At 48.5% G+C, this 15117-nt stretch overlaps 1 protein-coding gene across 1 annotated transcript in view; it reads right to left on the bottom strand.

Annotated features, from left to right (window-relative positions):
* The window catches only part of AHRR (aryl hydrocarbon receptor repressor), a 457961-nt gene that overhangs the window by 16146 nt on the left and 426698 nt on the right, over window positions 1–15117 (bottom strand). The window lies entirely within an intron of this gene.

Genomic DNA, 15117 nt, shown 5'->3' on the forward strand with positions numbered 1-15117 from the left:
AGTTTTATAAAAAAAGTTTTATATATATATATATATTAGTGTTTTCTATTCACCTTGGCCATCTGTAGGTTTTTAAAGAAGAGAATAATCTAGTTTCTGTCCCCTGTTGCCTGTGTATATCAATTTCTGCAGGCAGTAGCTCTGGTAAGATGCATTACTCAGTTATTACATAGGGACGTTAAACAAAATGGTTTGTAGCAGAACCTATAATTATTTACATAATTAAAAAATTGTTCCCAGGATGAAGGAATGGGCAATATCCTAAGATATCATTGGTTTCCCAATAATCGTGCAGTTTGAAAAAGCTGCAGGTCACGTGGCGAATGAGCAAAATGCACAATTATCAAGTAAAATAACCTTGATTTGACCTAGAGATCATCATGAGTAGTGTTGAGCATTCCGATACTGAAATATCGGGTATCGGCCGATATTCGCGATATCGGAATTCCGATACTTAATTCCGATACTTTTGCAATATCGTATACCGGAATCGGAAGTTCCCATAATGCAATGAGCCATTTTCATTTTATTCAGCCAATGAGGATCCTAAGAAGTGTGGGCACATCCTGTTAGGCATGTAGGCATCTTAACTAATGGCATGGCTGTGATTGGCTGCTGAAATGATGTCATGATGCACTATAAAAGCCGCCGCCGCCATTTTGAGCTCACTCTGCTTTGAATTCAGTTAGGGATAGGACGCTGTTGTTCTGAGGGACAGTTTTAGCTACTTATTTGCTCTATACTGCTTTACCCAAGCTACTTTATAAATCGCTGTGCCTTGCAGTGCTAGTGCACAGTTCTCTGTGCTGTTCACCGCTTTCTGCAAGGTCTCTGTGTGTGAGTGCAGCTCACCCTGTAGTGTGTGCTTCAGCCACGTCTGGTTATAGTGCACTCAGTGCCAATTCATAATTTTTCCTGATATCTCCTATTAGTGTGGTGGTTCCATCCGTATTCAGCTAAATTTGTTCCAAACACACTATATAGGAGTAGATAGAGAAATTTTTTTGGTCTTGCAGTGCTAGTGCACAGTGCTCTGCATCTGTACTGTTCACCGCTGTCTGCAAGGTCTGGTGTGTGAGTGCAGCTCACCCTGTAGTGTGTGCTTCAACCACGTCTGGTTGTAGTGCACTCAGTGTGTGTCACTGCCTCATACATTGTCCTTTTTTGCCAATTCATAATTTTTCCTGATATCTCCTATTAGTGTGGTGGTTCCATCCGTATTCAGCTAAATTGGTTCCAAACACACTATATAGGAGTAGTTAGAGGAGCCTTTCTGCAGCATTGGGCCCTGCAGCCCCAGCCAGATTAGTATTAGCCTATTTTTTGCAGCCTCATCTATTGCATTGTAGGTTACCTTCCTACATTGTAATAGCTACAAAAAGTTTGTGATACTATCGTTATTACATCTTTAGGCACATCCAGTGTCTTTTTGTGACAAAAAAAAACCTAAATAAAGTTCACCAAACACTCCACTTTACAGTTTTGTAGGCCACATTAGCTCATATTAAAGTCTAGTCCACACTTTATAAAATTAGTGTTTCTTATACCTGTTAGCAGCTGTTCAGGAATAAGCACACTAAGCCCTTAGTACTTTTCTGCCTATCTTTATCAGTCTACCAAGATGAAGAAGGCAGGAAGTAAGGCATGTGGTCGTGGGCGTGGGCGTGGAGTTTCTGCAGGGAGAGGACGTGAGGATTCTGTGCCTGCAGGGAGAGGACGTGGGGATTCTGTGCCTGCTGCGGGCACCAGTGACTCAGCATCCCCCAGTTTTACCAGGGAACAGTCCTTTATGCGCAGCTTTGTAGGAGCTAGCCGTACCCCACTGCTGCGGGAGGACCAAATTGAAGCCGTTGTCGGATGGATGGCAGCTAACGCATCGACTTCAATTAGTTCCAGATCCTCTCAGGTCCTGAGCACTGAAGAGCACCCATCTGTCTTTTCACCACCTGCCAAATTGCCCAGGCAGTCAGAGAGCCCTGGACAGGAGCCATCTCTACTTCTATTCTCTGAATCTCTTGGCTTGGAAAGAGGGGGCCAGCCAAGTAGAATTCGAGAATTTGAAGAAGAGGTAGTATGCAGTGATGCGCAACCGTTTTGTCTCTCTGAATCTGAAGAGGCGGGTGGGCCAGTGCCTATGGTCAGCAGCACACCTCAGTACGCATCTGATGATGAGACTCAGGTGCCACTTTCTGGTGCGTACTGTGCTGTCGAGACTACCCAGGAGAAGCAGTTGTTTGAAGAGGGTGGTGTAGATGATGAGGTCCTTGACCCATCATGGCGTGAGGGACAGGAAGGTGGTGGGAGCAGCTCTGAGGAAGAGATTCCCCGAACAGCCCAAAAAGGAGGGAGAGGGAGGGGGCAGACTTGGTTGCCTGTAGCCTCCACTTCGGCACCCATTAGGAGCATGGCTCTTCCAAAATCCAAAGCGGGCGCTCCCAAGACTTGCAGTGCCTGATCCTTTTTTGACACAGTTGCAGATGACATTTGCTTTGTCAAATGCAAGCTGTGTAATCAGAAGGTGAAAAGAGGGAAAAGTGTCAGCAACCTCAATACCACAAATATGTGGAAACATGTGCGGACCAAGCACGTGGTGGAGTTACAAAAACACACTGAAGACCTAGGCCAACCTACAGCGCCACCTACCACCTCTTCAGCTCGTGTTGTAGCCTCTTCCTCCAGCTCACACACAGCTGGTTCGGCTTCCTCAGAGGATCGCCATGGAAGAATCTCTGGCACTGTTGTACAGAGACACAGTGTAATTCCACCCACAGCACCACTTTCCCAGTCATCCTCACACTCCCAGGCCAGTCTACAGCCATCGTTAGCACAGGCATGGGAGAAAAGGCGCCCATACTCGGCAAACCACCCCCGAGCACAGGCTCTGAATGCTGGCATTGCTAAACTACTGGCCCTTGAAATGCTATCATTCAGGCTGGTGGAGACTGACACATTCCGTAACTTTATGGCATTGGCAGTCCCACAATACAACGTGCCCAGCCGATTTTATTTCAGCAGGCAAGCCGTCCCTGCCCTGCAACATCATGTGGAGGGAAAAATTAAACATGCGCTACAAAACGCCATCAGTAGCAAGGTACACCTGACCACCGATGCGTGGACCAGTAAGCATGGACAGGGATGATACCTTTCCCTCACTGCCCATTGGGTAAATGTTGTGGAGCTGGGTACAGATCTTGAGAGTGGCGCTGTACGTGTTCTGCCAACTCCAAGGATTGCAGGAATCCAGTCTGTACACATTGACTCCTCCTCATACTCCAGTTCCTCTGAATCAGCGCTGCAGGAGCCGTCACGGTCTACCTCCACATCGACCCGTGAACAGTTACCTGTTATGATGACCGATATGAGCACAGCCGTGGCTAAACGTCAACAGGCCGTATTAAAATTAATTTCTTTGGGGAATCGAAGCCACACCGCGCAGGAGCTCTGGAATGCCATCAAGCAGCAGAGCGACGTGTGGTTTGTGCCAGCGAATCTCCAGCCAGGCATGGTAGTGTTAAACAATGGCCGAAATCTGGTGGCAGCTCTGGGCCTAGGCAACCTCACTCACATCCCATGTCTGGCACATGTGCTCAACTTGGTCGTGCAGAGTTTTTTGAGGGACTATCCGGATCTTGATGCACTGCTTCACAAGGTCCGCATAGAGTGCGCTCACTTGCGGCGTTCCAGCAATGCAAGATCACGCATTGCAGCTCTGCAGCGCCGATTACGTCTTCCGGAACATCGCATCATATGTGACCTACCCACCAGGTGGAATTCAACGTTACATATGTTGGAGAGGTTGTGTGAGCAGCAGGCAGCAGTAATGGAGTACCAGCTGAAGCAGGCGCAAACAAGTCGCAGTGCGCGCCATTCACACTTCACCACCACTGAGTGGGCCTCTATGAAGGACATTTGCACGTTTTGCGTGCCTTCGATTATTCCACGCGGATGGCGAGTGCAGATGATGCACTAGTCAACATGACTATCCCCCTTATCTGCCTGCTTGAAAAAACACTGCAAGCACTAAGGGACGAGGTTTTGGAAGAGGTGGAGGATGAGGAGTCACAAATGCCATCTGCTTCTCTACAGTCTGCGCAACGTGGTTCCTCACAAAGGCCTAGGCAGGGGACACTTTGTGAGGAGGATGAGGAGGAGTCAATGGATGAGGAAGACATCTGTCCAGAGGAGGGAGGTACACAATGCTCTAGTAGTCAGTATCTAGAGCGAGGGTGGGGTGATGCAGAGCAGGCAGAGATCACGCCGCAAGCAGGGGACAGCGTTTCTTGGCCAGTTGGCAGTCTGCAGTACATGGTTGATTTCATGCTGCAGTGCCTGAGAAACGACCGCCGCATCGCCCACATTCTCAACACGGCTGATTATTGGGTGTCCACCCTCCTAGATCCTCGCTACCGGGACAACTTACAAAGCCTCATAACACCGTTGAACCGGGAGCGTAAAATGCGGGAGTACCAAGACGCACTGGTGCATTCCATCATGTTCTCCATTCCAACCGAGAGCAGTGCTGCTAGTGCTTTACAAAGCAGCTCAGTGCGTCGAGGCAGTGGAGGAAGCTCTGCACAAAGAGGGAGCAGAAGCAGCGCCTCAGCACAAGGCAAGACCAGTATGGCCGAAATGTGGCAAAGTTTTGTGTCCCCGCCGCCACAAATGTCTACACCATCACAGACTGCTCCAGTCAGCAGGAGGCAACGTTTCCATCAGATGGTGACAGACTACATGTCTTGCCCTCTTAGTGTACTCCCAGACGGCTCTTCTCCCTTCAAGTTTTGGGTCTGTAAGCTAGATACATGGCCAGAGCTTAGTCAGTATGCATTGGAGGTGCTAGCTTGCCCTGCTGCTAGTGTATTATCGGAACGCGTCTTTAGTGCCGCAGGTGGTGTACTAACAGACCGTCGCATGCGACTATCCTCCGATAACGTTGACCGGCTTACTTTTCTCAAAATGAACAAGGCCTGGATCTCTCATGAATTTGCCAGTCCTCTTCCAGAATAAATAATTGTTGGCAAAAGTATCCAGGTCTCCTGTTCTGTTCATGTTTCTACCACCTGAACTGTAATCCCTGAGCTCCAACACCGCCAGTTGGCGCTCGGAAGTGCCGTCTGCACAGTCAACACTTGCTGCCGTGTCATTGGGGTTCAGTAACGTCAGCTGTTCCCCTGCTGTGCGGACGGCAATTTCTCCTGCTCTGTCCACATTCTCACTACTACAGATTTTAAAGTTGCTCCAATTACACCTCTGGCTCCTCTGTTTTCAGTATTATCCCTGAGCTCCAACACCGCCAGTTGGCGCTCGGAAGTGCCGTCTGCACAGTCAACACTTGCTGCCATGTCATTGGGGTTCAGTAACGTCAGCTGTTCCCCTGCTGTGCGGACGGCAATTTCTCCTGCTCTGTCCACATTCTCACTACTACAGATTTTAAAGTTGCTCCAATTACACCTCTGGCTCCTCTGTTTTCAGTATTATCCCTGAGCTCCAACACCGCCAGTTGGTGCTCGGAAGTGCCGTCTGCACAGTCAACACTTGCTGCCGTGTTATTGGGGTTCAGTAACGTCAGCTGTTCCCCTGCTGTGCGGACGGCAATTTCTCCTGCTCTGTCCACATTCTCACTACTACTGATTTTAAAGTTGCTCCAATTACACCTCTGGCTCCTCTGTTTTCAGTATTATCCCTGAGCTCCAACACCGCCAGTTGGCGCTCGGAAGTGCCATCTGCACAGTCAACACTTGCTGCCGTGTTATTGGGGTTCAGTAACATCAGCTGTTCCCCTGCTGTGCGGACGGCAATTTCTCCTGCTCTGTCCACATCCACTGTACTACTGATTTAAAACCTCCTCCAAATACACTTCTGGCTCCTCTGTTTTCAGTATTATCCCTGAGCTCCAACACCGCCAGTTGGCGCTCGGAAGTGCCGTCTGCACAGTCAACACTTGCTGCCATGTCATTGGGGTTCAGTAACGTCAGCTGTTCCCCTGCTGTGCGGACGGCAATTTCTCCTTCTCTGTCCACATTCTCACTACTACAGATTTTAAAGTTGCTCCAATTACACCTCTGGCTCCTCTGTTTTCAGTATTATCCCTGAGCTCCAACACCGCCAGTTGGCGCTCGGAAGTGCCGTCTGCACAGTCAGCACTTGCTGCCGTGTCATTGGGGTTCAGTAACGTCAGCTGTTCCCCTGCTGTGCGGACGGCAATTTCTCCTGCTCTGTCCACATCCAATGTACTACTGATTTAAAACCTCCTCCAAATACACCTCTGGCTCCTCTGTTTTTAGTATTATCCCTGAGCTCCAACACCGCCAGTTGGCGCTCAGAAGTGCCGTCTGCACAGTCAACACTTGCTGCCATGTCATTGGGGTTCAGTAACGTCAGCTGTTCCCCTGCTGTGCGGACGGCAATTTCTCCTTCTCTGTCCACATTCTCACTACTACAGATTTTAAAGTTGCTCCAATTACACCTCTGGCTCCTCTGTTTTCAGTATTATCCCTGAGCTCCAACACCGCCAGTTGGCGCTCGGAAGTGCCGTCTGCACAGTCAACACTTGCTGCCGTGTCATTGGGGTTCAGTAACGTCAGCTGTTCCCCTGCTGTGCGGACGGTAATTTCTCCTGCTCTGTCCACATTCTCACTACTACAGATTTTAAAGTTGCTCCAATTACACCTCTGGCTCCTCTGTTTTCAGTATTATCCCTGAGCTCCAACACCGCCAGTTGGTGCTCGGAAGTGCCGTCTGCACAGTCAGCACTTGCTGCTGTGTCATTGGGGTTCAGTAACGTCAGCTGTTCCCCTGCTGTGCGGACGGCAATTTCTCCTGCTCTGTCCACATCCACTGTACTACTGATTTAAAACCTCCTCCAAATACACTTCTGGCTCCTCTGTTTTCAGTATTATCCCTGAGCTCCAACACCGCCAGTTGGCGCTCGGAAGTGCCGTCTGCACAGTCAACACTTGCTGCCATGTCATTGGGGTTCAGTAACGTCAGCTGTTCCCCTGCTGTGCGGACGGCAATTTCTCCTTCTCTGTCCACATTCTCACTACTACAGATTTTAAAGTTGCTCCAATTACACCTCTGGCTCCTCTGTTTTCAGTATTATCCCTGAGCTCCAACACCGCCAGTTGGCGCTCGGAAGTGCCGTCTGCACAGTCAACACTTGCTGCCGTGTCATTGGGGTTCAGTAACGTCAGCTGTTCCCCTGCTGTGCGGACGGTAATTTCTCCTGCTCTGTCCACATTCTCACTACTACAGATTTTAAAGTTGCTCCAATTACACCTCTGGCTCCTCTGTTTTCAGTATTATCCCTGAGCTCCAACACCGCCAGTTGGTGCTCGGAAGTGCCGTCTGCACAGTCAGCACTTGCTGCCGTGTCATTGGGGTTCAGTAACGTCAGCTGTTCCCCTGCTGTGCGGACGGCAATTTCTCCTGCTCTGTCCACATCCACTGTACTACTGATTTAAAACCTCCTCCAAATACACCTCTGGCTCCTCTGTTTTCAGTATTATCCCTGAGCTCCAACACCGCCAGTTGGCGCTCGGAAGTGCCGTCTGCACAGTCAACACTTGCTGCCGTGTCATTGGGGTTCAGTAACGTCAGCTGTTCCCCTGCTGTGCGGACGGCAATTTCTCCTGCTCTGTCCACATTCTCACTACTACAGATTTTAAAGTTGCTCCAATTACACCTCTGGCTCCTCTGTTTTCAGTATTATCCCTGAGCTCCAACACCGCCAGTTGGTGCTCGGAAGTGCCGTCTGCACAGTCAGCACTTGCTGCCATGTTATTTGGGTTCGGTAACGTCAGCTGTTCCCCTGCTGTGCGGACGGCAATTTCTCCTGCTCTGTCCACATTCTCACTACTACAGATTTTAAAGTTGCTCCAACTACATCTCTGGCTCCTCTGTTTTCAGTATTATCCCTGAGCTCCAACACCGCCAGTTGGCGCTCGGAAGTGCCCTCTGCACAGTCAACACTTGCTGCCGTGTTTGTTAGAACCTTGCTCTTAGTTTTTTTTTCCTTTGCTGGTCACATGACCTTGTTGGCCTATTTAAGCCTGCTCCGCCCTTCTGGCTTTGCTGGACTTCATTGTATATCTACTTTCTAGCTAGCCTGTGCTCTGTCTTGCTCTGTTAGTTTGCTTGGTCTACTGACCTCTATGTTCTATATATTTTGTTTGTTCGTCTGTCTGCTACTATTTCTGTTAGGAGGTGTCCCATATTCCTCCCAGTCCTTAGTACTTGTAGGGATTCCCTCCCCACATCTATAGGTCTCCGTACAGACTAGCTTAGGACTTTAGCAGGTCTGATCGCAGGATCAGGTCCCCTGTTACATCGTAGGGATTAAGCTGAGTTCTATCATAGGGACAGATCTCCTCTCTTTCCTTAGCTCTGGTAGCGGAACATAACAGTAAGTCCAGCCTGCAAATTCTCTAAGGAAAGATTTTTCTGTTCCATCATGGTGTCGGTTCAGGATTTGGTTCATCGCCTGCAGGGACTCTCTCTGGAGGTGGCCGAGCTCCGTCAGCACGTGAGTAACTGTCCTGGAGCACATTTCTTGGAGCCTAAGGTATGTTTGCCGGATTTATTTTTTGGTGAACACCGAGAATTTTTTTCATTTAAAAATGCTTGCTTATTGTATTTTCGGTTGAGACCTAAGTCCTCTGGGGATGAATCCCAGCGCGTAGGGTTCATAATGTCACTTTTGCGCAAAGAGCCTCAGGAGTGGGCCTTTTCTTTGCAACCTAGTGATACATGCTTCAGATCGGTGGATAGTTTTTTTTCTGCTTTGGGACTATTATATGATGATCCTGACCGTGTCGCATCAGCTGAGACTGAGTTGAGACGTTTAAAACAAGGATCAGGTAATGTGGAAAAATATTGTACTCATTTCCGTCGTTGGTCTACCCAAACAGGGTGGAACGATTCTGCTCTGAAAAGTCTATTTCTTGCTGGGCTCAGTGAAAGGGTTAAAGACCTGCTAATTGCTTATCCTACACCTGAAGATTTGCAACAGGCTATGCAATTAGCTATACGGGTGGATAGAAGACTGCGTGCAAGGGTTAATGAGAGCAAATCCTCTGCTATGTCAGTTTCTGGTTATGAGAATGTGTGTACTAACAGTGGTGAACCGATGGAGATTGGATCGGTGACACCTCGCTCTCAAGAAAAAGACCGTCGATTTTCTGAAGGCTTGTGTTTCTATTGCGGAAAATCTGGTCATTTGATTAAAGGCTGTGAGCTTCGTATGAAGAAAGAAAAAAAAAATGGTCAGTCATGCCCGTATTGCCTGTTTAAATTCCAAGGGTGTATTTTTAGCTGCTTCCACGATTGCTCAGAAAAAATTAATGGAATTTCGGGTATTTGTTGATTGCGGGTCTACTCTGAATGTAATTGATGGGGGATTCGTGGAAAGACTCAATTTAAAACCTGAACCTTTATTATCCCCCCATTGCTGTGGTTTCTGTGGATGGTTCCCCTTTGAAGAATATTACTCTCAAGGTCTGTGAATTTCCTCTCACTATTAATCGTGTTCACCATGAGAAATTGGATTTGGTAGTTTTGAATAACTTGCCTTCTCCAGTAATATTGGGATTGCCCTGGTTAAAATTTCACAATCCTGTACTGGATTGGTCTACCAGTGAAATTAAATCCTGGAGCCATAAATGTTATGACAAGTGTTGTAACGGGCGTATTGCAGCTTTGGATAGGGGAGAATTGCCTGTTCCTATTCAGGATTTTTGGAGAGTTTTTTCTGAGAAGGAATCGCAGGTTTTGCCTCCCCATAGAGACTATGATTGTTCTATTGAATTTGTCCCTGGAGCGACTCTTCCTAAAAGTCGTTTATTTAACCTTACTATTCCTGAGAGGAAGGCTTTGGAGGTTCCCAGTGCTCCTTGGACACATTTGGCTATGGACTTTATAACTGACCTTCCCCCCCTCTGAGGGTTTTACTGTCATCTGGGTGGTCGTGGACCGTTTTAGCAAGATGTTTCACTTGGTTCCCTTTGTCAAACTGCCCTGCGCTAAAACTCTCGCTAAGGCCTTTGTCAAGGAAATTGTCAGACTTCATGGCGTTCCTACTGACATTGTTTCTGATAGGGGTCCTCAGTTCGTGGCTCGTTTTTGGCGTGCCTTTTGTGACAGGTTGGGAGTTCATTTATCGTTCTCGTCCGGATATCATCCTGAATCTAATGGCCAGACAGAAAGGAAAAACCAGGATGTTGAGCAGTTCTTGCGTTGTTTTGTGACAGACAATCAAGAGGGGTGGTCTGAGTTTCTGCCACTTGCCGAATTTGCTCTGAACAATCATACATCTTCTTCTGCTGGTTGTTCGCCTTTTTTTTGTTGTTCTGGGAGACATCCGTCGTTTGGGTCGTTCTCCAAGTTGGGATCTGCCGTGCCTGAGGAGGAGAATTTTTCCGGTGATTTGGAGAGAGTTTGGACGGATGTGCGTGGTAATCTTCAGGAGGCCAACAGAAAATCTAAGGACTACTTTGATAGGAAACGACAGGAGGTTTTGTTCGCTGTTGGTGACATGGTTTGGTTGTCCTCTAGGAATCTGCGGTTGAGGATTCCTTCTAAGAAATTGGGTACCAAGTTTGTAGGGCCCTTTAAGGTGCTTCAGGTTGTCAACCAATCTGCTGTTAGGTTGGAGGTTCCTACCTCCTGGAGAATTAATCCGGTATTTCATGTCTCTCTGTTGAAAAAAGCTGTTGTATCGGATTGTGACGCCTCTGCCTCTGTTCCTCCGGTGGTGGAGGACGGGGAATATGAAATTTCTCGCATCCTTAACTCTAGACTGTATAGAGGTAGTTTGCAGTATCTTGTGGCCTGGAAAGGTTTCGGACCCGAGGATAACTCTTGGGTGAGGTCGGATGATGTTTCCGCGTCCAGACTTATCAGAGCGTTTAACAGGAGATTTCCTGATAAGCCTGGTCCTAGGGGATCCGGAGGATCCTCTTAGAAGGGGGGGTACTGTTAGAACCTTGCTCTTAGTTTTTATTTCCTTTGCTGGTCACATGACCTTGTTGGCCTATTTAAGCCTGCTCCGCCCTTCTGGCTTTGCTGGACTTCATTGTATATCTACTTTCTAGCTAGCCTGTGCTCTGTGTCTTGCTCTGTTAGTTTGCTTGGTCTACTGACCTCTATGTTCTATATATTTTGTTTGTTCGTCTGTCTGCTACTATTTCTGTTAGGAGGTGTCCCATATTCCTCCCAGTCCTTAGTACTTGTAGGGATTCCCTCCCCACATCTATAGGTCTCCGTACAGACTAGCTTAGGACTTTAGCAGGTCTGATCGCAGGATCAGGTCCCCTGTTACATCGTAGGGATTAAGCTGAGTTCTATCGTAGGGACAGATCTCCTCTCTTTCCTTAGCTCTGGTAGCAGAACATAACAGTGTTATTGGGGTTCAGTAACGTCAGCTGTTCCCCTGCTGTGCGGACGGCAATTTCTCCTGCTCTGTCCACATCCACTGTACTACTGATTTAAAACCTCCTCCAAATACACCTCTGGCTCCTCTGTTTTTAGTATTTACCCTGGGCTCCAATACCGCTAGTTGCTGCTCAGAAGTGCTGTCTGCACAGTCAACGCTTGCTCCAGTGTTATTGGGGTTCAGTAACGTCAGCTGTTCCCCTGCTGTGTGTCTGGCAAATTCTCCTGCTTTGTCCACATCCACTGTACTACTGATTTAAAACTTGCTCCAATTACACCTCTGGCTCCACTCTGTTTTTAGTATTTACCCTGGGTTCCAGCACCGCCAGCTGGTTCTCGGTAGTTCCATTTGCTCTTGTACCTTCTACTACCCATCCGGGTTCCAGTACCGTCAGCTGGTTCTCGGCAGTGCCTTTGGATTAGGTGCCTCCTTCTCGGTATCCAAGTTCCACCAGCGTCTGCTGGTCCTTGGTAGTGCTTTCTGGCACAGGTACCTCCTGCTTAGTAACAGAGTTCCAGTACCGTCAGCTGGTCTTCGGCAGTTCCATTGGCTCTTGTACCTTCTGCTACCCATCCGGGTTCCAGTACCGTCAGCTGGTCCTCGGTAGTTCCATTTGCTCTTGTACCTTCTACTACCCATCCGGGTTCCAGTACCGTCAGCTGGTTCTCGGCAGTGACTTTGGCACGGGTACTCCCTCCTGCCCAGCCTGGTTCCAGCACGCCAGCTGTTTCCGGGTAGTGTCAACGTCACTTTGCCTCCAATGCGTTGTCCTGTCGTGTTGCGGTCGGGTTAGCCGACTCTATGGTGCCTGCAGTTTAGGTGACTCCTATGTGGGCTGCGGGATCAGGCAATGAAGGCTGGTTCCATAGTGCCAATAGGACAAGTACCCCCTGTAGGACTGTGGGTTTTGGTAACTGCGGCCGGCTCGCGGCCTTGAACTTTTTTTTACATGGGTACCTTCTGCTACCCATCCGGATTCCAGTACCGTCAGCTGGTTCTCGGCAGTGCCTTTGGATTAGGTGCCTCCTTCTCGGTATCCAAGTTCCACCAACGTCTGCTGGTCCTTGGTAGTGCTCTCTGGCACAGGTACCTCCTGCTTAGTAACCGAGTTCCAGTACCGTCAGCTGGTCTTCGGCAGTTCCATTGGCTCTTGTACCTTCTACTACCCATCCGGGTTCCAGTACCGTCAGCTGGTTCTCGGCAGTGTCTTTGGCACGGGTACTCCCTCCTGCCCAGCCTGGTTCCAGCACGCCAGCTGTTTCCGGGTAGTGTCAACGTCACTTTGCCTCCAATGCGTTGTCCTGTCGTGTTGCGGTCGGGTTAGCCGACTCTATGGTGCCTGCAGTTTAGGTGACTCCTATGTGGGCTGCGGGATCAGGCAATGAAGGCTGGTTCCATAGTGCCAATAGGACAAGCACCCCCTGTAGGACTGTGGGTTTTGGTAACTGCGGCCGGCTCGCGGCCTTGAACTTTTTTTTACATGGGTACCTTCTGCTACCCATCCGGGTTCCAGTACTGTCAGCTGGTTCTCGGCAGTGCCTTTGGATTAGGTGCCTCCTTCTCGGTATCCAAGTTCCACCAACGTCTGCTGGTCCTTGGTAGTGCTTTCTGGCACAGGTACCTCCTGCTTAGTAACCGAGTTCCAGTACTGTCAGCTGGTCTTCGGCAGTTCCATTGGCTCTTGTACCTTCTGCTACCCATCCGGGTTCCAGTACCGTCAGCTGGTTCTCGGTAGTTCCTCAGCTTTCTTGTACCTTCTGCTACATTTCCAAGTTCAAGCTTTTTGAAATGGTTCTTGGTAATCACTCTGGATCTCCCTGACGAGGACCCTGAAGACGAGGACCCTGAAGACCAACCCTAAGAAGACGAGGACCCCGAAGACAACGACCCTGAAGACGAGGACCCTGAAGACCACCCCGAAGAAGACGAGGACCCTGAAGACCACCCCGAAGAAGACGAGGACCCTGAAGACCACCCCGAAGAAGACGAGGACCCCGAAGACGAGGACCCAGAAGACCAACCCGAAGAAGACGAGGACCCCCGAAGACGATGACCCTGAAGACCACCCCGAAGAAGACCAAGAAGATGACCCTGAAGAGGACAAAGAAGAGAAGACAAGCACCAAGATACAGAAGAACAAGAGACAGAAAACCAAGAAGCAGAAATACAAGAAGCTGCAGAACAAAAAGCGGAAGAACATTAAGCATAAGACTAAAAATCAGAGCAAAAGATAATATCTAAATTATAAGCAGAAGATGACTAAGCAGTGTATGGGGGTGAGTCCGTTCCTCCTCGTGGTGCCCCTGGAAAAGACCTGCTGCTGCAGGCCAAACTGAACGCGGACAAATCCTGTTGTAAATCTTTTGTGACGGGCAGAACGAAAGGTGTAATGTCCAACCTTTTATAGATAACAACTACAGGAATGCCTGTCACAAATAAGAATATGATGAAGAAGAATAATACGAAGAAGGTGAAGAAGAAGAAGATGAAGAAGGTGAAGAAGAAGAGGATGAAAAAGATGCTGAGGATGATGAAGGAGAAAGTGTGGGAGAAGTAAAAAAGAAGGTGAAGAGCATGGAAGTAGTGAAACATAAATATCTGACAAAATATAAAAATAATTAACATAGTCAATATTTCCGTAACTCAGAACGTCTTAAAAAAAATATTAATTCCTGCTATTCCATTTGATTGGGCTAAACCTCTATGCCTTTATTGTCTCCCCCACCTCCCCCAATACATTCTACATTATTCTTAGTTGTTTTCCTTCATGTAGAATTAACCTACAAGGAAAGAAAGGGTTTATTTTCATTCCGATATTTCTCTCCCATTGACTTGCATTGGTTTCCGGTATCGGAATCGGCGATATCCGATACTTTTTCGGTATCGGTCCGATCCAATCCGATCCGATATTTCCCGATATCGGAAGGTATCGCTCAACACTAATCATGAGTATTTAGCTAATCGGCAGTCATTTAGTGTTGGCTGGTGTCATCGGACCCTGCAGGTCTAAAGTATATAGGGAGAGCCACATTTGAGGCTACAACTGTGCCTGTGCAGGAGCATGCATGTCACATGCAGTGTGCAGAATCGAGTGCACTACAGGAGCAAAGATTGCAAAGGTTGGCAATAGCCTTAGGCTGTGTGCCCACGATGCGTTTTTCAAGCGTTTATGCTGCGGAATTTCCGCTTGGGAAACGCTTGGTAAACCTTCCCCCATGGTCTCCAATGCCGCACTTTCAATGCCCATGCTGCGGATTTTTCCGCAGCGTTTATGCTGCGCTCAAAAATCCGCAGCATGTCCATTAATTTTGCGGAAGTGCTGCGTTTTCGCCGCCATTGACTTGCATTAGAACGCGCCAATTCCGCAAAGCTGCATCTATACTTGCGTAATTGACGCGTTCTAATGTGCGGATGGTACCCGGGTGTGGAGGACAGGAGACTCTCCTCCACACCCAGGTACCATTAAAAGCTGTAAAAAAAAGAATAAAATAAAAAATAAAGATTATATTCACCTTCCGACGGCCCCCGGACTCCTTCCCTGTGCTGGCTGCTGACAGATCGCGCAGGACTGAAGGACCTGCGGTGACGTCACAGTCATGGGACGGCAGGTCTTTCAGTACAGCGTACCGCGATCTGCCAGCAGCCAGCACAGGAACGCAGCAAGACTCGGGGCCATCGCAAGGTAA

This window comes from Phyllobates terribilis, unplaced genomic scaffold (genome assembly GCF_046119375.1).
Source record: "Phyllobates terribilis strain yellow unplaced genomic scaffold, ASM4611937v1 Scaffold_4__5_contigs__length_816908805, whole genome shotgun sequence".
NCBI lineage: Eukaryota > Metazoa > Chordata > Amphibia > Anura > Dendrobatidae > Phyllobates > Phyllobates terribilis.